General features: G+C 38.8%; 1 protein-coding gene and 1 long non-coding RNA gene across 7 annotated transcripts in view; one reads left to right on the top strand and one right to left on the bottom strand.

Annotated features, from left to right (window-relative positions):
• The window catches only part of GREB1L (GREB1 like retinoic acid receptor coactivator), a 137351-nt gene that overhangs the window by 80361 nt on the left and 34452 nt on the right, over nucleotides 1-22538 (bottom strand). The window lies entirely within an intron of this gene.
• LOC127465179 (uncharacterized) lies at nucleotides 9479-21654 on the top strand. Its single transcript, XR_007901909.1, has 3 exons — nucleotides 9479-12666; nucleotides 17364-17436; nucleotides 19294-21654. It is a non-coding gene; the product is annotated as an uncharacterized LOC127465179 (long non-coding RNA).

Raw genomic sequence — 22538 nt, 5'->3', positions numbered from 1 at the left:
GGAGTTTTCTCAGGGTTTACATGTGGGCTTTTTTACACCACTTTCATTCTGTTAAAAAGTCTAACTCAATTAGTTCAGCTGCATCAGAGATGCAGTGAATCTTTAAAAACATTAAGTACCTTCTGAAACACCATCAGCTACAAATTTTAAGTTTACTTTTTTTTCCAAAAACTAAACTGTTGATATGCTGCTTTGGTTTTATACTGTTACATGCCCATTCAAAATGGACAGATTGTCACCTAATACTTAAGATACACAAAATATCACTAATCCTTTTCCTGATTACTTTGTCCTAACCTTACAATACAATGCAACAAAAAAACCCAAATTTCTTCATCTGATGTTCAGATCATCTCCTTCTGATCCTTTCTTATTTACAAATGAAGAAGGAAACAAACCAACTGCATTTTTGTCAAGATGCAGAAGTTCTCTTCAGAATTTGTCAGCCACCAATCTTCATTTGCAAGACCTGCAGAATCTGCTAACGTATGATCTGCTAACATCTTGGCTCGTTCTTCCACTACCGTCTGGCTTACTTTTGATTTCTAACAGTGCTTCCTTGTTGTCTGTCCCCTCTGAAGATCCCCAACCCCCTTGTCTTTTCTTATTTTCACCATTTGCTTCAACTAGCAGTTCACTTGAGACTCATCCATCTTACAGTGCCTAAAGTGACAGTTGCTCTCAGGAAGGACCATACTGTTGAGTGAACAAAAGATAACATCACCTCTAAGAACTCGGGAAGAAATACAACTTCAACCCTAAGACACGGTTATCCTGCCAGACACGGCACCATAAACGTCTCCCAAGTGGAAAAAAAACCAAAACAAATGAAACCAAACCAAAAAAAACACCAAACCAAACCAAACGAAACCAACAACTGTGGAGAAAAGGAATCTGACACAATTAAAGGCCAAAAATAGTATCCTTTCTGTCCTGAGCTGCAGTCAGTGGTGTTGATGGCCTTTTTATTTTCCTTTTTTTTTTTTTTCCTAATACCCCATTGAAGAATTTTGTAGAATTTACCCATGATAAAATCAAGAGGCTCAGAGAGAATGGAGAAATTTCACACAAAAATTATTTTGGGATCCCACAGACTTGAATGGAGGAAGAAGGCCCTTTGGAACAGTTTCAGTAGAAGGTCACACAAGCCCTTCAACAAAACACAGACGTTACCTTGTTAAAATCTGCACATCCTACAGACCAGCTGTTGCTCAGTTAAATTCCACAGGAATTCAGAATCATCATGCAAGTCTGTGCCCTTGACAAATACATACAGTAACCAGAGTAAGATTACTTTAATGTCACAGCTGCTTGATAAATCTGCAATCTGCAGGTAACAGCCCCTCAGTGTTTTGACATTTGAGCACATATCAGTTAGAAAAAATTTAAATTTGAATGATGGATTTTCCAGCCAACACCCACATATCCATCTACAGAACAATGTCTGTTTCTAAATGAAAATCTGCCCTCTATGCCTAATAGGATTGAACTAAGATTGCTGACTTGAAATATGTCCAGAAATTCTCTATACAGTTGGTGGAATGGGACTTGTTGAAGTGAGAAGAGTCCTGGCTGTTGCTAGAAAACTCTTACTCAACAAAGGAAACGTGATATTAACTTCTCCCAGTAACATGCTCACAAAAGTGACACCACAGAAGTGACATCCCTTCTTTGCAGTGAGATGCAAAGAATTCCCTTGTCTCTCAGTAAAGCTTTAAACAGCATCTCATGTTCAGTTTTCAAACACTACAGGAAATAACCATCGTTAATAACCATCATTACAGTACATGAGATTGACAGCATGTGACATAAAAGCTAGAGTTGTAAAACAAAGACCAAGATAGGGGGCCTGTTAACCAAACATCTTCTGTTCAGTGTAAAGTCCGAGAAAAATCACAACATGGACTTCTTAAGCCTTATTTATTGATTGTATTTAGCCATATTTATTAATTTGTGATATGTCACGATTTTAGGTCCCTATTCTGATGTGGATTCTTTCTATTGCGCTGTCATAGCACAGACAACATCAAACCACCAGAGTAAATACAGAAGTAAGGTAAAAATACACCATTTTTAGATATAGGCTATTTTCCCACACTGTACCATTTTGGACATCCAATATAAGGAAAATAAACTAACAACCAGTTTGGTCCTTCCTAAAGAGAATCCCAACTCTGGACCTCACACCACCTTTAGAGTTCCTCTCTGAGCCACTGAGTGATCTGACACTGAAATCTTTGATAAAATATCATTCAATTGGGGAAAACACAAATAGGAAACTCTACAGAAGACCATTATTGATACATGATTGAAAGAGTTGTGTGCAAGACTCTGCTTTCCACCTCATGTGCCAGCCTGCTCAGTCACACATCACCCTGGAATTCCAGTACTCGGCAAATGTCAGAGTCCAAGGCACACTGCAACTACCAAGAAGAAAAGCAGTGAGAAGACTGAGTTTGGGAGATGTATAGGCACATTCTGCCATGGTATCTGAATCCAGTTTTCGCCACCAACTCTGCTGTACTTTGAGTGTCATGATGCCCAGAAAAACTTCCTGAAACTCCTTCCAACCCAAACAAATCAGAAATAAAGTCCGCACTTCACATCCTCACAGGAAAAACTCTTGAAAATATATAATGCTTTCATTCAAAATACTTGAAGATCTTGGCATCAGATATGGATGGAAAAAGTAGTAAACTGCATCCTGCCTTATAAAATCTGTACTCTGCACTCAAATAGGCTTCTTATCTTACATCCAGCCATGGATGTACATGGCTGGATCTCCAAATATTTATCCCAGTAGAGAGAAGTGTTTATAGTTAATATGCAATCCGTCTTCTGCATGCTGCTGCTTTTAAATAAAACAAAATGTGAGGTAAAAGGCCAAAACTACCAGAAAGAGCCCTAAATAAAAACTCCGACATTACAACCATTTTGCTAGAAGAGACAAGGTGTAAAATAGGTTATTGGAGTCAAACTCCCTATGGAATAGGGCAGGCCAAGGGTACTGATCCAAACAGCAGTGAATAGTAACACAACTGTTGGTGTTAATGTGTTTAGGAGCTCCAGACTGCTTTGAAAATCTCTCATTTAATGAAAGTAACATTTTGCAGTTAAGTCAAACATTTTCACACGCATGTATATGAAATCAGTCCTCATTCAATGCAATTTTATCATGGAATAACTGAAATATTGATACTAAACTTACAGGTAACTTCTGTCATTACCATTAAGTTATTGACACTGAAACATGACCTTGAAATGACAGCTTCATTAATGCAAGTTTTACCAGGGAAGGTTTCAAAAAGCCCCGATTAAATTAACTACTTTTAAACACAATAGGATCAATATGTATGCAGAGAATGTACACCCCCATGGCAAGTTCTGCTTGCTTGATTGATCAAAAACAAAAAAAATCCTGTGGCTTTCCAGATCTCAGCTGGTGCCAGAAATCCACATAGAAAAAAAAAAATCCATCTAAATGAAACTCTGAAAAGGTTTACCCTTCACCAGTCTATTTGCACTTCAAAAACTCTTTAAGTCCTTCAGCTAAACCCCAGGGTTGAACCATTTCAAAAATGAGAGGGGGATGGCAATGATTTATCTTCCTTCTGTGCTCTGGACAGAGCTGTAAAATCTGCCTGCTGGTGTGCCTGTGTGCTATAGGCTTCTTTTCAGGAACCTTGGATATTTGCTCCTTTTAGAAATAACTCTGCCCAATTCCTTACTGCCCTTCATCTTCTTCAATCTGATGTAAGTACCATTTACAGAGTGAAATTTTGATTTTTGTGGACTGGCACGCAAGCTGATGAAGCTGAATCAGCAAAATGGTTGAGCATCTAAAATCAGTATTTTAAAGGAAAATATGGCAAATTTTATTCATATCTGTAAGGATTAGCTCTTGCCTTAGTGAATTTTTGCTGAGGAAATACTTGTTTAAACAATCTAATTTAAACCTATCCCTTATATTTACTAGTATCAAACACATTTTTAGCAATAAGCCCAAAATAATTTTCTGTTTGTAGATAATCAATGTGTTAGGTCACCCAGGATGCATTTTGCAGTCCTCTGTACATCAAGATACATTACCAATAGAAGGAAAATGGAGATTTCATGGGTCACAAACTTCTGGGTCACAAGGACCTTCAGTCCTGCTGTCAGCCTAGTAAAACTCAATCGATATACTCTTGTTTTATATGTCCACTATTAAAACCCCTACACCTGAATTTCAAAATTATTTTTTCTGAAGTAAAAACACCAATTCAGGAACTTGACATTCTTGAACAGAATTTAGTGCTGTGATATTCAGTAAATATGCTAAAAACATAAACACACATATATAAATTAAACATACACCTCCTCCAAACAGCACAGATAAATCCTCAGCACCAACATCCCAGAACAGCACAAAGCGAGCACTGAAACACACCTTTGTAATTCAGTTTTTCTAAAGCTTTCTTCTACTCTTAAGACCCAACCCTATAAGCAATATATCAGTGACACAACTCTTATCAGTCTAAATTCTTCAGACTTGGGTAAACAGATAGATTTGCTCTCAAGGTAAATAAGAGTAAGAATTATATTATCTATTTTTGCATGGAAAGGGCACATTTATTTCCAAAAAGTCCCATTCAGATTTTGCTTTTGTCACAGATCTGGTATCTTCAATTCTAAAACAACAGAAATGGATGAAAAATCGTTTTTGAAAACATAAAAATATGGACATCCTGCCACTGTAGATTGAGTCTTAATTAGACTACTTTGAAGCTTTAAAAACATTGACATTGTGCTTGTTTTTGTGCAAGCCAAATACTGGCCCTAACAAAACTGCAGGACTAATCTGAAAAAAAAAAACCACCCTAATGACTCTATTAATCCCCACTCAAATCCACAAGGATACTTCAGTAAGAGGTTGTGGATGTAAGAAGGAATGGCATCTTACTCAGCATCTGACATGTTACTCAACTTAACTCCTCAGAGTCTGAAACTCTCCTCTGCTTCAGAAAGAGAGCAGATGTTTTGAGTATATATCCTCTTTTGTATATACACTTTTCATAATAAAAAAACTCCTCCAGTATAACTTGGTTTTTTGCAAAAACTGTAATAGGCTATTTATTTGACTGTCCTTCACTGGCTCAAATTTATAAGACCGTGCTGAGGGCATTTATAAACTTGCTTCTATTCCTGATGTGCTTGCAAAAATTCATTATTCCAACGAGAGCCTCATCAGCAAAACACTTCAACTTCCCTATGTATGCCAACATTTGCTATTTTAATAGTAAGAATTTTCATGAAGGTGGAGATTTGTCTCTTTTTACCACATCCACTATTACCAAGAACAAGCTTTGTGTATCATTTATTGCAACAAATAAGTTTTGAGTATTTGTGTAGCCCTCTATTTTTTCCATACTTATTTACAATTCCTGAGAAAACCTCAAATGGATACTCTGATAATAGGATTTGGTACTTCCATTTAAAGCAAAATGAGTATCACCACACCACAGCCAGGTAAATCGACTTCAGAAACTGAAGTCCAAGCAGAGAGGAGAAAAATTGAATAAATCCACAAAAAAAACCCCAAAAAACAACCCAAACAAACAAAACAAAAAAAAACTCCACAAGAATCTGGAAAAACAAAACACAAACAAGAAATACCCTGTGGATTCATTAGCAACCAGGGTGGCAGGCTTTCCACTAATTCCCTTTAAAAGCCCACGACTACCTGCAGAGCCTGGGAGTGCAAATCACATTAGTGGAGCCACCAGATGACCAAAGAAAGCACTGGAGGCCTGGTGAAACCAGTAAACAAAAGGCAGCATTCCAGCTGAATGCCGCTGCTAGAGTCAGCATTGTAAGATGCTTAGATCTGATAACCCAAAAACCAGATTAGCTGCAGGCAACAAAAGAGTAAAATGAGAAACAAAGGGGTCATTTTGACACATGAAGAAATCATTTCCATTAAACCATCTTGAGTTTACTGTGTAGCTATAAAAACTGCTCCTACTTGAAGTGACATTTGAAGCAATGAAGCTGTGACAGTGCAATGTCTTGGAAAAGCTCCTGAAATAACACATCCCTGAACGCAATATAATTTAAAGAGGCAAACTGGCCTCTTTGTCTTTGAATCTTTATGACATTTTAAAGGTCTGATAATGATTTTTACATCTGTTGTACAGATTTCAGTTAGATGACTTAACACATATTGCTAGGTTTGACAAAAAGAAGATTCGTTAGTTTTATCTGTATTTAAAAGTCTCACGCAGAGAACACACATATTATGTGTAATTCTTATGTAATTACACAAAAAAGTTGCATTCTCCCCACAGTCCCCATCTCCTCCCATGTATGTCTCACGCTCAATATGGGAAAAGAAAGGATCGTATTATATTCCTTATCAGAAGCTTAAAACAGGATTTTTTTCCTGAAACAAGTCTAGTTATACTATAATCAAGAGGACCAAACTGCAAAACTCAGACACAAAAGTCCATAAGAATATGCAGACACTAGAGAGAGAGAAGTCAAAACTTTCCAGGCTAAAATTGGAAAATCTGCTACAATTTTGTCTTAGACAATTAAGAATTCTATATACGCAAAACCTTTCTTCACGGGACAGTAAATTGTCCTGCTGTGAAATATCCATGAGCTAGAAGAAATTTCTGAGGAACGCTGAGGCACAGGGGGAGCATTTCAGCTTGCTAGCTGTGCTCCTTGCATCTCCTGTTGCTAGCACACAGCGCAGAAACCTGACACACGAGGAAACAGGCCTTGGTGCAACACAACGTTTCTTCCCTGGTTTTTGCACACATACAGCAACTAAAGCTGCTAGCTTCAGCAAGGATGGGATTTCACATATGAAGCATATGCATCCAGAGCTGATTCTTGTCAGTGACAAGTGCAGAGAAAATATACCCAGAAAAACAGCTCAACAGAGTCTGATTGGGACAGCACAAAAGGACAACCTACAGCTGTGTCCAAATACAAATATATGGTATACACTGACTCCAAAATCTTGCTAAAAAGTTTTGCAAACACCTTCTTCTACTTGGTGACTTCTTAAAATACAAAGCCATTAAACACATCTGAAAGGGGAAAGACATAATGCAGACCTCTAGTTATAGACTATGGACATCTCCAAGGACATCTGTACCAATATACTCACATTAGAGCCCAGAAGTTCACTGATATAAAGTAGATTCTGTGCACATGTGTTTTTCCCCTGGTTCCAAACCAGTATGCTCTGGAGTACCACTATGGTATCCATAATGCTCCTAGTATTTTTGCTGCATACATGTCCAGGGGTACAAAGGTGGATGGAGAGAAAATAGAGTAGAAGCCTCTCTCTATTACTGTTCTTTTAAAGATAACTTCTTTTCCAAAACAGCACTCACACACAAACATGCCTTCATAAATTCACAGAAGGAAAATGCACTGAAAGGTGTGAGGAACAGAATCAAGAAGGAAGGAGATTTCAAAAAGAGATATGACTTGTGGCCAAAATGTGCAAACAGACATGCTGTGTAAATCTGCATGGAGGGGAAGCACAAGATACTGTTGAACATCAGGCTCATCTTGAATCCTTGTACTGAGGAGATTCAGCCTGTCACCATTCAGAGAAACCCTTAAATGTTTGTATTTATAACAATTTGCCAGCCTGATTACAAAGATGGATGCAGCTAGTAATCACATACAGTGATCTGCTTCAATGCAGTTGGCCTTTATATCACAAAGAGAAAACAACATGGTTGTTAGTCACGAACAGTTAGATTATGGTTAGAGATTTTTCACAGTATCTTTCTAACAAAAATGTCAGAGCACTCTAAATAAAGAAGCTGATCAGTTCAGAATATTGAAAAAAATCTTTAAATATTTAATCCAAGCAGACCTTGTTTTTCAGTTACAAAGGGCTTTTTCAAGCAAGGCTATTTCCAGTTTTGTTGGCTGGGTTCCCTCATCACTACAATATTCCAACAAAACAGAAACTCTTCCAGGGCGTCCTGCTTAATGGCTGGTGCTTGTGCATAAAGATACAGTGGGGCCTGGCCTTCCCAAAATGTTTTTCTCTCTTTGAGGATTTCTAGTTATTTTTACACAGGAGCAAGCACAAGTCTTCCCTTTACTGGGATTGCCATGGACCCAGTTCTATGCAGTTGACTGAACACTTGGGAAGTGGAGGAAACTGGTTTCTTGTTCGTAAGGACATTCAGCAGAGTTGACAGAAGGTCCCTAGAAAGAAGACCTCCACATGCACTGGAAAATTGATGGGGTCCTTATAGACCTGATAGGAAAACCACAAACAGATCCGGACATCTTCACTACTCATGCTGATCTATAACATCTGTGACTGCAGTTTGGGCCTACATCTTCTGTCATATCAAAACTGATTTTGTTGAAAAGCTCTCTATATCAAGACTTTCACAATGCCCACAGAGTTCCCTGAAGTAATGTACTTGAGCAAATATTCAACATTAGAATAGTTGTGTCAGTAGAGTAGAAACTATTCATACAGAAATTATGCCTAATCCAGACACAGCTTGTCATGCTAAAAGTCCAGGAATATTTACAAAAGCAGACATTGAAGCGTTTTACCTAAAGGCTGGTGGAGAAACCAAGCTGTTCTTTGAATAATTAAAAAGAAATCTAGCATAGAGAAAGATAAATTAAAGACTCAGGACTAGGAAATAATACTGCTCAGGATTCACAAGGATAAGACAGTTGCTAGTACTTTTACTCAGTTTTTCCCATTATCCAGTGCTCTGGTATGAAGGAAAAAAATGTTCAAGGGAAGAAAAAGCCTTTCAACAATAAGAATTTCACAAGAAATGTAAATAGAAAGAGAACACCTTGTCCTCTCTCACACACACTGAAGTAGAGAGATCTCATGAAGACTCAAGAATAAGGAAAAGATCATTCTACTCTTGAAGTGCAGGAGAGGAAAACTGATAGAAACACCAGAGCTCTCTCTGCTTGTGATTACAAACCTGAGAGAGTCTGATAAAGGTGGACTAGGGAGGATAATGGCATTTTCTTCTCACAACATCATAACCAACTTATACCGAGCTACTCCAAACAGAGCTGACTTTCCCATAAACTGGTACAGGTCCCTGTTTTTGTCAGGGTTTCTTTAGAAACTACAGCATAAACTGAAAAACCAATACAGAAAGATCCTGGAAAAGGCATTTATATTCCCACCAGTTGATTATAGCACAACAATCAGGAATGTATACAAAAACATATATTAAAATAATACAGGTCTTTAAAGTCTGATTAGCTCTGAAACGGAAGTCTGCCTCCCTCTTCTTTCAAGGGAAAAGTCTCCATTTCTGCTAAATGTATTGGTTTTCAAGGTCATACATTGATCTATAAAGAAAACAACATGCTTTGATGGAGTAAGAATCTTTCCACAGAATGCAAAAGGAAGACATTTTTTTTGTTCCTCACTTAAGTCTATTGCTATTGTACAGACATTTTCAGAGGGCAGGTTGTGTAAAAACTAAATAGGCAGAAAAAATACTGGCTTCAACGTCCCTAATGTGACAACAAGCAGTACTTCCCCTCCATATGCTACATGCTTCTGATGCCTTTCAGAAAGCCTTTTTATCTCATGCTGAGAACAGACTCCTGCTGCAGATCTGAATGCCGAGGACTGAAAGTTCTCCACAAATGAGACATGGAGTTGGAGAAAATGAGTGGTTGAGTATAGAAAGAAACAGGAAATCAATTCTCAGAGTTGCTATCTTTGCTTCAGTGCTTCTGTTTCACCTTCTCCTCCCACGCTTGCTCTGTCCCTTGCCAGCTTTCTATTATACCAGCTCTTTTCCTCCTAGCTACCCACTAGCAAAGGAAGAAAAATTTACTGAGATCATCTTTCCTCTGCTGGTGCAGTACATCTCTGTCTTAAGGGTAGTGTCTGGTTTATCCTGGTCCAGGTTGGACTGTCATCTAAAAACACAGCAATACTTTCTTTCAGCCTTTTCTGCTTCCCCAGGTATTGATTCAAATCCCATCTAATGACAGGATTTGAGAGAAAAACATTTTTCTCACAGAAAGTCTGAAAGCAACAGAAAGATGAAAATTACAGTGTACGAAGAATAAACAGATGTATTTTTTAAAAAAGCAGGGGTCAGCTGGATAACAATTCCAGATAAGATTTAAGTAAACATATGTGGGAGGTAGCAGGAAAGGCAGTTGGTTCCTCATGCTCAGACGCACACAGGTAATGACCTCTGTCTCTTGCTCTCCCAGAGCTAACAATGCCGGTTATTGCACTCCTCCAGTGAGCTCTGGAAAGGATCCAGGGCACTACTGATTACATTTCATCCACAGTTAGTTTAACCTTTGAAACATGACAGTCAGTGGCAGGGAACAGGCCAGCACATAAGGTCAGCTCAACCTTGTTGGTCCCAGCATTCTCCCAGTGTTTGCACAGAAAACAACCTGGTGATCAAGGATTCCTCCCCTGTAAATACAAAAGACCCAACAGGGACAGTGCCAAAATGCTGATTTTATTGCAAGGTGTCATTCACAGCCATTAATCTGTCAAGACAGAATAGGTTCTCGTTTTTCAAAAAAATAAAATAGTATTAGACAGAAATTGTCTCATTTAGGAAATATGACTGATCTACTGTCAGGTAGAAGGCAACTGCTGTACCTTACTCCTCCAAGAATATAGAAATAAAAAAACCAAAGAGAAAATAAGTACACTCTGAAAGAACACTAAGACAACTAGGTCAGCAAGTGTAACAAGAACACTTTGTGCTAAAAGGAAAGCTAAAAAAAAAAATTACTAAGTTGCCCATTTTTCTCAAATTACTTCCTTTCCAGAACAGCCTCTTTCGAAGCTCACATTTATCTGTTGTACACTCAAATTTAAAATGAAAAAGTAGCATCTTCAATTACACTGAATTTCTACAGAAAAGTACAGGACTGAGCAAGATCAGATACCTTATCACTTTCTAAATATTATTTTTAAGTTTTAACAAAGCCCTTAGTGGCAGGAAAACATATGCAAAAGGAGAACAACAGAGATATTCCTGGCTTCAAAAAGCCTCTAGTTAGTTATTTAGAACTTCTCACATTTTCCTTATGGTCAGATTAAAAGCATTTGGAAGGTATTAAAATGGGGAAGAAAAATCAATTTTCCTTAGGAACTACTGCCCTCTAACATAATAGCAGCAACAAGAATCTTTTTTAGAGATGCTTAAGTATCCCTTGGAGCATGTGCACTTGGATTTTTCATTAGTTGTGTAAGTGTTTGTGTGGACGGCTCCGGGAGCACAGGCTTTTCGAGAGCCAGTATGAGGTGAAAAAAAGGTCACTTCAACAGAATTCATTTTCTCTTAAATTCTCAGAGAAATGCTGCTAAAAAGTGGCAAAAACAAATCCATCACCTTTTCCTCTAACTACTAGCATTTCCTAAGGTTCTCTCAGTTATAATACAGCAATACCTTTGGTTATACCCTATCACCTTTTTCATTCTCCTCTAAAATTAATTTTAATACGAATGCTGGCAGCAGACCTCTTAAGAGCAGGAGCTGGACTGGACCTCCAGACACCCCCTCAGCACTGCCATGAGCAATCCACTTGCCCACAGTCTGTATCCATTGCTGCTTGAGAGGGAAGGCCTCCCCTCATTTCCATTCACCACTGCAAACCCCCACCATTAGGCACAAACTAGAAACCTTGCCTCTGGTTTTTCCTGGAGGTAAACCCAGGGTCCTTCAAAGTAGGTGGAAAGCAATGTGGGCTTGCATAAAGAAACAATTGTGCATCAAGGTTTACTGAAGGAACATTAATTCTTGTATTTAGAGTGGAAAGGGGATGCTGCTTTAAAAGCTCACAAACAAAACAGAGCCTTTGGAAAATCCAAAGTCTTCTTGCTCTGGACTTGCTCACTCCCAACCCTTCACACCTCCCCACCCCCTGGATTCTCTAAAATGGTCAAACACCTGCACCAAAGCATGTACATGAAGCACAATATACTTTTGTAATGGTTTGTGTTGCCTTGGAGTTGAGAGTATTCATACTAGGAAAGTCAATACCCTGACCTACAGATTGGCTCCTTTCCAAAGGATCCACACGAGACAATGTGCTTCACAGGGGAATACAGTTACCCCACGTAGAAGCAGGTGCTGGAATACACTGGGTAACAGAAAAATTCAACTCCGGAGAGTGGGACCACAGAGCAGAGACATTTGAGTGGCTCTGTCTGACAGCAGTAAGGTCAGGTCAGAGCCAGGGTGGAAAAAAAGCTCATCCCAGAGCAGAGCTGGTGCCTGCACAGCAACTGGCCACCTCTGGCTTGGAGAAGGCCCATCCACCCTGGCTCGGGAGCTGGCTGAGATGGCTCCATCCAGCCATACTTTCACTACTGCAGCCAAAATGCCTCATCAGATGGAAGAGCACCTCGCACCAGGGAGCTGAGACCCAGCAGGGCTCACTGGTGTGGGGCTGGCCCTAGATCAAGGACAGCTGCATCTGTCCCATTAGGCAGATTGGGTCCTGGGGCTGACATCTCAATAACAAGGGAACACAAGGGGCAGATAATGGAGAGAAACAACCCCCAGGGTTTTTTTTTTTTTTTTTGAGGGCCCTGAAAGAAAAGATAAAGAGCTTAGGTCCAATGCTATAAAGTCAAGAACATGCTGGCAGAGGAATGCAAAAGAAAAGGTAACACAGTCAAGATGACAGGCTCAGAAAACAATTTTCACACAGACCAGGCATAAGTTTGCCCAGTCCAGCGAACGCATTCCTGATATGGTGAAGATGGAAGGTGAAAGCTTGGATAGTGGTATTTCCCTCTCCAAAAGAAAGAGTAATGCTGCTACAGAGGCCTTACAGAGGACACAGTCCTGGCCTGGGCAGGTGGGTGGGCACAAGAATGGGTCCAGCTGACAGTGTGGCCCAGACACAGTAGCAGAGAAAGGACAGAGGAGGGAGGACCAGGAGCTAAACATCCTGAAGGAGATGCCAGAGAGAGAGGCCAAGATATCAGCTCCAGCCCAGGGAGACTAATGATTCACTTTATGGCCTGCAAGCACTTCCCACCAAAGTTCACACAGGAAGATAATGTCCCCTTCAAATGAATTTATGCAGATGGCAGTTCATTTGTCAGAGGATAAAAAGATGCACTTTCATTTTAAATGAGAACACTCTAGGTCCTCAGCAGATAAAATCAAGCAAAAAGCCAGTGTCTATATGTGAGTGGTTTCTGCTCATGCCTGTTTTCTAATTTCAGTGGGAGTTTACACCATCTGAGTTACACAGGCCTGCTGGTCCAAAAAGGGACATTAAATCCATACCAAGTCCATACTTCTCAAAAGATGCAAATGAAAAAAATGTAGATTGTACAGGCACATGTCCCTGTAACATAACCTCTGAATTGAAAACAAACACAAAACAGTACCAAGTGTGCTCCAAAATGGACAACTGCTACGTGTGAATCTGCATACTTCAAGGAAAAAGTATTTGTGAGGCAAATAACATTTTTTTATCTTGATTTAGATCAAAACCTGTCTTTATTGATGCTAAGCCTCAGTAAGATTTAAAAAAAAAAAACAAAACGACTGCTTCAGAAAGTATTTCTTGCCTACTCCATTAGCCAGTTTCCTGTGCCTTTCTCACATGAACTTGTAATCCTTGATGAGGTTTACACATGTGAAAATAAAGTTTTAAGCTGAAAATCATCATTACCCCTACACAAAAACACTATATCATGTCAGACATCTGATACGGTAGACAAAGCATAGTGGTAGAAGGATACAAAAGAAAACATTTCATTTCACTACTGCTGAAATCAGGTACTGAAACTCGTTCATTGATTTTCCTTCATTAAAAAATAACTGATTGTAAAAGAAGTGTTGCTTGGCAGGATCAAAGCCTATCCTACAGGAAACACACACACAAAGCATTTGGAAATGAGGGTTAATTTGGCATGCAATTTAACAGCATTAGCTTTTATCAGCAGCATTTCAAGGTCAGGCACATCCATGTTCAAAATGTTTGGGTTTGTTACAGTTTCAACAACAACGTATCAGAGTTCAACATATCTTAAAGTGATATTAATCTCAAGGAAGGCTGCACAGAAGCACAAAAAACCCCTCAACCCCCCATTGATAGTTTAGCATTTCAAACATTAAAACCAGAAAAAACTATTTCAAAGAAACTAAACCAATGAACTGATGTGGCTCTTTAACTCTCCCTTTTATGAACTCAAAACTTGATCCTTTCAAGAAAAAAACCCAAAATTATGTCAAATCAGCAGATTACAAAAAAATGCTCTCCATTTGAGCATGGGATTAAGTCAGAAAGATCAGGCCAAATGGAAGGAGTCCTTTTAATGACAGTTTGTTCAAGATTTAGAGAGTTTTTGAAGATATCGAGTGGCTAAGTCAAAACAGCCTCATATTTGAAACAGTGTTTCTCTTAAAGTGTCTGATTTATATTTTTTTCTAAGAAAAAACACTTTTTGTTTTTTACCTCAACCTAATCTGGTCAGAATTCATTAGCACATTTAATTTATTCATCAAAAGATTAATTAAAAATGTAAGATCATTAATTTTTTATTATGCTTTATACTTAATTTATTAAAAAATGTAAAAAAGTATGAAGAGTAAAAGAAAACATGGAGCAGATTTGCTCAGTTTCAATATAAAATACTCCAAACACTTACTGGAGATTTTCCCTTTTATTGATTTATAAACTTCAAAAAATAATGAGTGGTTATGTGTTTTCACATTCACAGTTATGCTGTGGAAATGTTTTCTGCATCTGTTTTCATTGAAGGTTTGTTCTTTACAAAGAACCCTAACTACCCGTAATGCTGACAGACTTTAACAGCGGTTGGCACCAAATGTTTCAGGAGATCAAGTCCATACTGCACTTGAAACAAACACTTTGATTAATCAATTACTGGCAGAACTTCACAGTACCATGCATGTATGCCTAAGAGCTTTAGAAACGCTTATGGGACAGTGATGTTAGGGGACTGAAATCTCTTAAGCCTCTTTCTTTGCAATTCTCTGCCACAGTTCAGAAGAATGCCACCCCATTACGTCAAAACCAGGGGGGAGAAACAGTCGCTCTCGCTTCTTGCATGAGCATAATTAATCTTCTGACACGTTGACAAAGCAGCTTGTTGATAGTCAAAGGAAGGATTTTTCTGATTTCCTCCCAAGACAGGAGATGGTCTTTATCCATCATCCCTTCTTCCTGATCTCTTCTTCCAGAGTCCCCACATCAGCAGAACTGTCTATCAGAGCAGACAGCAGGAGGGAAAGGTCTGGCTGATTGATAGGGCACCAGTGCTCACAGTGCTATTTAAGTGTAGGAACCCATTGTTAGAATCTTACTTTACAGCAGTTTAACAAGTATAATGGCAACCAATTCAACCATTGTACCACTAGAGTCAGCTCAAGCTAATAAGTAAAGTTAGCTAATTACACTGATCTGATTTAAAATACAGACAATTTGTAGAGATAGTCAGCATTAATGTGCACTGAAAGAGTAAAAAAAGTTAAGGAAAAAAGTTTTGCATATATTATGCTTTGCGAATTGAATTACGGTTGCTTCTCACTCTTCCTTGTGAGCAGGATCATAGATTTCCCCTCTCTCCCAGTTCTGGGCCTGCTAGGTATTTCAAATTAAACAAAATAAAGGCATTTTTTGTTATAATGCAGTTGAAATTTCCTCCTCTTTCCTTACTTTCCCCAAGTTCTAATATATTTGACTGTTAAATTGTGAGGAATTTCAGTTTCTAAGGGGAAAACATTATAAAATGGCTTCTAAAAGGAGGATACTACATACTGCAAAACCCATCAAACTCTGCAGTTTTGACACATCTTTGAGGATGCCAATTTGGTGTAACCAAAGTGCAGGGGTCCCGATGTAAAGAAGATTTTGCATGCCTCTCACAAAGATACTTCATATGCAAATTTCAAAAAATATATAGATATTTTTCTTACATACACATTGTATACATTTACATTTCTTTTGTAGTTTCTTTCCAGTCATCTTCCTCACCTTCCCAAAAAGAGATTAGCAAAATATTTGGGCATGATTATATGTTCACTTAGTTATTTTCTGCACTCACAGAGAGGGTGCAAATTCTGTTAATCACTCCTTTCAAAGCTCTAATTCTTTGATAATTGCTGGTCATGAACCATTTCAGGTCAGAGAGGACCAGGGCATGGCACTCTGTGAACTGCTGCCAGACAGGGCAAGTCTGACTCATTATTTGAAATAGATGACCAAGAACTAAATTAGACCACAGACTCTACAGGCCTCTACCTCACCAACGTAACAACCAAGGCAAAGGCATACGAGAGCCAGTGCTCTTTTACTGAAGTTGCCAAGAAAAACACCTTCATCCAAGTCACAGGAACTTGGTAACTCTGGGTGTAGCTACACCACTATGACCTTGACTATTTCATTCAGGACTTACCCCTCCAAAGAAATAACTCCCTGTGCTACCTGGCCCAGACCGGTTCTCCAAGCAGTCTTCTTTCATTCAGTTACACCAGAAAAACTACCAGCATTTATCTCTGTGAGTAAAATTAGCCATTCAAAAAGCGAACACGGTGTTCTTGTCATAAACTGCACAAAATTCCAAGGGATACCAACTAGGCTGGAGCTGGAGTTAAATATTGTTTGTCAGCAAATGTAAAAAACTACTTGTTCTTTCTGCCAAAAAGACTAGGCCACAACCCAGAGAAAGATCTCCCTGTCTCTTTACTGGCATTTTATTCTTGCAGATGTTAAGGCAGCAGTAGGAACAGCCATCTGCAGTCTCCTACTTTTCCTCAAGCTGTTTCCCAATCTGGCTGCAGGAATCAACAGAACTCCTGGTCCTTGGGACATGATACATAAAGCAGAGATGGGGAACACTGGCATGAGTGAACAGAACCATCCAAATCCAAAGACCTGTGCTTAAATGCAGAGAGGATTCCTGTTGGGAGGCAAAAGGGTCGCAGGTGGGAGAAGCAAGGGGGTCTCTGCTGAATGTTGCTAAAGAGGAAAGTGGACTTTCTAAACTGGAAGGGACTAAATTGGGGTTGATGAGGCACAAGGCTAAGCAATCTGAGTCCAGAGGAAAGGCAAGCATGAACAAAGGGCTGTGGAACACAAGGCTAAAGGAAACAAAAGGAATATGGGGACCTCAGGGTGCAAAATTTGAGGCTATTCTCCGATCCAGATGTCAAGCACCACTAATGCAGATCTTCATTTAAGGGATGTGAAAATAAATATAAGACTGTCTCTCCTTTTCTTTCCCTCTCCTCCAGTATGAGCTGCCAAAATAGTTGCTTTCATTCATACCCAGGCCACCTTGTTTGCTCTCAGAAATAATGATGCTTTTTTCTGAATTGCAGTCCCACACATTGCCTTACGATTGGAAATGCTGAGTCAGAACTAGAGAGGGGAAAAAATGTGGATCAATAAATGGTAAGTTGCAGCCTTGCAAATGCCTGGGCCAGCCAAAGGTGAATTCCCCAGAGCAGAGGAGATCACAGAGCTTTCTGCCATAAAAGCTCTCTACTCCTAAGCTGAACACTCCCTCTCTCTGTTGTCAAGTCAGTGGCAAAAATTTGCTGTGTTTATTGCCACAATATAGAGTATTACTGGATCACAGGAACTAGATAGGGGCATTAAAGATCATCTGAGCACTGCAAAGAATAATTTCAATGAGATTTCAACTATGCAAGAATTGCGAGCACTATTCATCTAACAGGTCTCTATTCCCCTTCCTTTTTGCAAAAACCAAAAGCAAGCTAGAGGTCTGGCAGTCAGAGGTGAAGTTTAACAAAAAATATAACAATTTCAGTATCTGAATGATGAATTTTACATTACATGCCTGAAAGTAAAGGAGTAGTTCCCCCCCAGTGGTAGAATGGGAGAGCACTGGGACCTGCAGCAGCTCCTGCAAAGATAAGATGCACCATTGAATCTCTTTCTTTTGTTAACATAGCATGCAGCTGACATACAGCCCAAACCAGGCTGTATCTTCCCAGCACATGCAGAGCAAAGATATCGGGGAGGGAGGAGGCAGCTTAAGAACCAGAAAGAGCCCACCCACAGCTGCAGGCAGCTTTGTGGGGCAGTGTGTTCTGAGCAGTGGACTGGATAGCTCACACGGAGCTCCTGCTATCTTGGGTCAATGTCTATCGAAGTTCAATACTTCTCTAAACAGACAGGGTTGGGTACCTTTGCACTGAACTGAAGAAAAAAACACATGTAGAAATACCCTGTTCGTGGGGTTTCTATTCAGTGGTAGAATGGATCAGGACATTTACATACTGTAAATGCCTTACAGTAAACTGCTACTATAAAGAAGGCAGTCCGTTTGTTACTGATGCTTTCTCCCTGTACATATTAAATAGAAGATTGTTAGTATATGTACATTCATTTAAAGCAAATTCATGGAGCAGAGATGTTGAGGGTTTCTTCTTGGAAGTAATAGTCACAACAGTGAGTACAAACATTTTTCTCACCATTCTAAATTCCTCTTAGGCATTTCAAGGTGCTCTTCACTAGAAATAAGGAATTTTTTTGGAATAATGAGGCTCATTTGGCTTACAAATAGATGCTGTGATATATGATACAAAAATAATTTCAGTGCCATGCTAGGGATTTACGTGGGATAGTTAATCTCTGGCGCTGACAGAAAAATATTCCATTGTGAATAGAATATTATTTGTTAATCAAATCCTTCTGCTAGAAAATATATAAGGTGATTAATACCAGTGACCCAAACATACATCAGGCTTCCCCACTACAAGCTCATCCAAGGTAGAGCACGATAATTTTTAATCAGTAGAAGCATTTAGGTATGGCACGAGGTGTGCCTTTACCCCACGGCAGAGCGCTGAACAGAGGATAGCTGCTATCGGCTGGACATGGTTGGAAGGTGCAGTCCAGTAAAACAGCAGTAGCCCACTGTGGCAGTGTCCCACAGTCTCTTAGACCAGCCAAAGCAAGGAGCTCCAGCAGAAAGCCTCCCCAATAGCTGTGAAGCTGACTGCAGGGCCAGCCTGGCCAGGCCCAAACAGAGTATAAAGCACATAACACAGTGAGGTGTATTCTTCATATATTACAGCATGCAAGAGAAGACCAAAGGGCAGTTGGGCAACCAAGTTATCTCAGTGAAGAAAAAGCTATTGATAGAATCTTTGCTTCCTTCTTTATTAACAACCTCCACTAGTACTTTCTGGCTTGCTTAAGGCTCTAAGTCATGATTTAGAGCACCACGACAAGTTTTAACCAGATCAAGTACTTCTTCCCATCCTGATGGCTGAATTGCAGATAGATGGAGGTGCAGTCCTATTAACACCAGGAGCTATGTGTCTGTCTCTGGAATGGCATTAAAGGGAAAGCTGACTCCAGTGGGAAGCTCCATCCTGAAGGTAAATGACTCAGATTACTGAAAAAGAGTATTTTGACTGACAGCTTTTCCACCTTGACCCCTTTAAGGGGGTTTCACCAGTCATCTGTTTGTGGGATGCTACCAATTGTTTCCTTTCATAGAGCAAAGGACATGACTCTCCATCCCTATACTAGTGGACAAGAAGCTGCTATCAACTTTACCCAAGCAGAGAATTTTATAGAGTTTATGATTACAGTTCTCATACACAAAAATAAAAGTCATGTCTGTGAGTACTAAATATGCAAATACTTGTTAGCTTGCATTTTTGGAAACAACATGTATTTCTGTACTAAAGGTGAGTGAGAGTGATGAAGTTTCATGACAGGTTGTGCAACTTTTTTTTCTTTGCCAACTCATTTATATGCCAGGAGTTTTGATTGTCCACAAAAAAAAAAAAGTTGGGAAACTACAAGTTACTAATACTTGTAGTTACTAAACAACTAATACTTGTTTCAGATACAGCAGAAAGCAACACAGAAAGAAAACGCAAGGCATAGAATAAACAGATAAAAGCCCAGCACATATAACAGGTCTAATCTAGTCAATATTTATTTAACAGCACTAAGTAGCAAGGAACAAACTGCAAGGTAGCACTGTCTAATGCAGTTCCTCTGACTTTTTGCTTACAGCCACAGCTGCACCTTCTGGCAATGCAGAACCTGGTACCTGATAAAGGAAGCCCAGTGGAGTGCTCTTCTGTGGTACACAGCCAGCATTGACTAAATGAAACCTGCCCCTTTGGAACTCAAAGCAACACGCAATTCTTATTTACAACAGAAGCTTCTCCTCAAATATTCAGTTTGAATGAAAAAAAAAACAAACCCAGTGCTTTATAAATTACTTTAAATAAGACTTTCAACCATGACCAGTAGTAAAGTATAGTTGCTTTTAGAGAGAACATAGCCTTATTAATCACCCATTTAATTTCTCTCCCCACAAAAAAAAAAAAAAACAAACCAAAAATAACCCCCCAGTAGAATTACTGATGAAAACACGATTCCTCTCAATTACAAGAGTCTCTCTCACCGATCCTCTAAAAGACAAACAGCAATGTAATACAAATGTTTTTCAAAGTTCTCTACAAACTACTGATTTATAATTGAAGGTGATTTATACAAGTTATTTGAATACAGAAAATCAAAATCATATCCAAAGTTCTCATAAGACTATTATTAGCTATACATTATTTTAATAATTCAGGTAAATATTTTCAGTGAGGCCTACATTTCCGTGAAACTCTGTCAAAAGTTACTGCAAAGGTAATGAAAGAATTGGGTAGCATTGCTAAAATACTTCATGAACCTACACCATGTATTTTGTAATCAGTTCTACCATTCACATACTGACAATGTGAGGTAGAAAATAAAAAGGTAGAAATACAAGCTAAATTGGTTTGAACATCTTTAGCCATTGTAACTTTATTAAAATTCTGTCAAAGTTTTATTGTATTCCACTTGTTTTGAAATTTCCTGACAGATCTTCCAGCAACTCACACTATTCAAAACCAGTATCGTTCCAACCTTAGAAATGTGCCCATTGCAGCTCTGTGCCTATCAGGATTCAGATGCTGTTGTCTAGCTGCACCAAGACGTCAGGGTCTCTAGACAGCAGATTTTCAACGCAGGCCATGCCACCAGCAAGAGCAAAAACCAACACTGTAGATATAGATGTTTATCATTGTCAGAGACAAGGCTGGTTTAGACTGGGAACAGTTCATCCCAAAATACTATCAAACTCAGATTTGGGCCAGTCACTTCGAGACTTGTCATCAACAGCTGTTTGATATACAGTAAGAACATAAATTCTAAAAGCTGGATTTAGAAAAAAAAAGTTCCATGTATTTTTAGATTATTACTTCGGCCCAATTTTAAGTCACTTAAATTCAACATATGAAGTCTAAAGCGGTGTCTGAATGATTTGTGCTTGTTCAGTCCATGTTGTTCTCATCATGAACATTTAGAACACTCCTATCTTCAAAAAGTACATTTTGTTCTCTGCCACTCAACACTAAGTTACAAAGAAAAGCAGATATGTTGAAAGGAATTATGGTTGTTTTTCACTGAGATAAAGTACAGTAGAGAAAACCAACTATATTTTTTCCTTCCCTTTCTCCACCCATATCCTTACACATACCCAAGGTAAAGAATATAGTTTATTCCTTGCCTTCTAACAAGTTAGATAATATTTTCGTGTTTCAAAGATATAGTTCCAATTATCTTTTAAGTTCCAATATTACAAAGATCTAAAACTGCACCTATTCTTCACACGATCACACATTACTCAGTGTCCAACCAATTAATACTCTTCCAAAGGGAGCACAGATTAATCACTAACTGTAGTGGCTCCACTTGAACACCACAGAAATGGAGGCAACCCTTTGTAAGACAACTTTTAGCCCAGAATAAGAATTAACATATTATCTAGTGGTCTGCAAAGCCTGTAAATATTTTCTTTGTTGTTCTTTTATGTGAGACATCTCACAAAAATCTCAGAGCTCTTTCTTTAGAAGTAATTGCAGTGTGACATGAAAAAGCTGTCAAAGTTAAGCACAGAACATTTGAAAATACTAATTTTGGAAAGGACAGTTGGAAGTGATGTTTTTAAAGAAAAGTGCTTTCTCATTTAGAAAGAATTTATGCTTTATATGAAGCCCATTTCAGAGCAAATATGATCTGAAAGGTATGATAGTCTTCACTTGTTTTCATTCGACATCCAGCATGTTTACACTAGAGACATTTGAAGGCCAATTTATAATGCTTAGCAATGGAAGTAGACAATATGAAATATTCTTTGTCAATCATCTGCATGCAGCCTGATTGCTTGTTTGCAGATTTATGCAACAGTTCTCAGAAAAAGAGAAAAAAATGGAAACTGCAGAGGCTTCAAAGTCAGCAGAGTTTATTCTTCACTGGCACTGTTTGCATCATGGGTTGAAACAAAAAATCTGTAAAGCACACTACAGTAAGAAAGAAAATAGCAAAGTTAAAATTACAAATCTCAAGAAACAGATAAATAATGTAACAAAATGATGCACAGATTTGCTGTTGCATAGTGAAAGTTAAAATTATTACAAGTTCTCCGGAATAGGTACATTTTATCTCAATGGTTTCACATAGGGCCTTTT

This window comes from Manacus candei, unplaced genomic scaffold (assembly GCF_025592945.1).
Source record: "Manacus candei isolate 608988 ecotype Guabito, Panama unplaced genomic scaffold, ASM2559294v1 h1tg000008l, whole genome shotgun sequence".
Classification (NCBI taxonomy): Eukaryota; Metazoa; Chordata; class Aves; order Passeriformes; family Pipridae; genus Manacus; species Manacus candei.
Note: the sequence above shows the minus strand (reverse complement) of the source record. Positions and strands in the feature narration are given on the sequence as shown.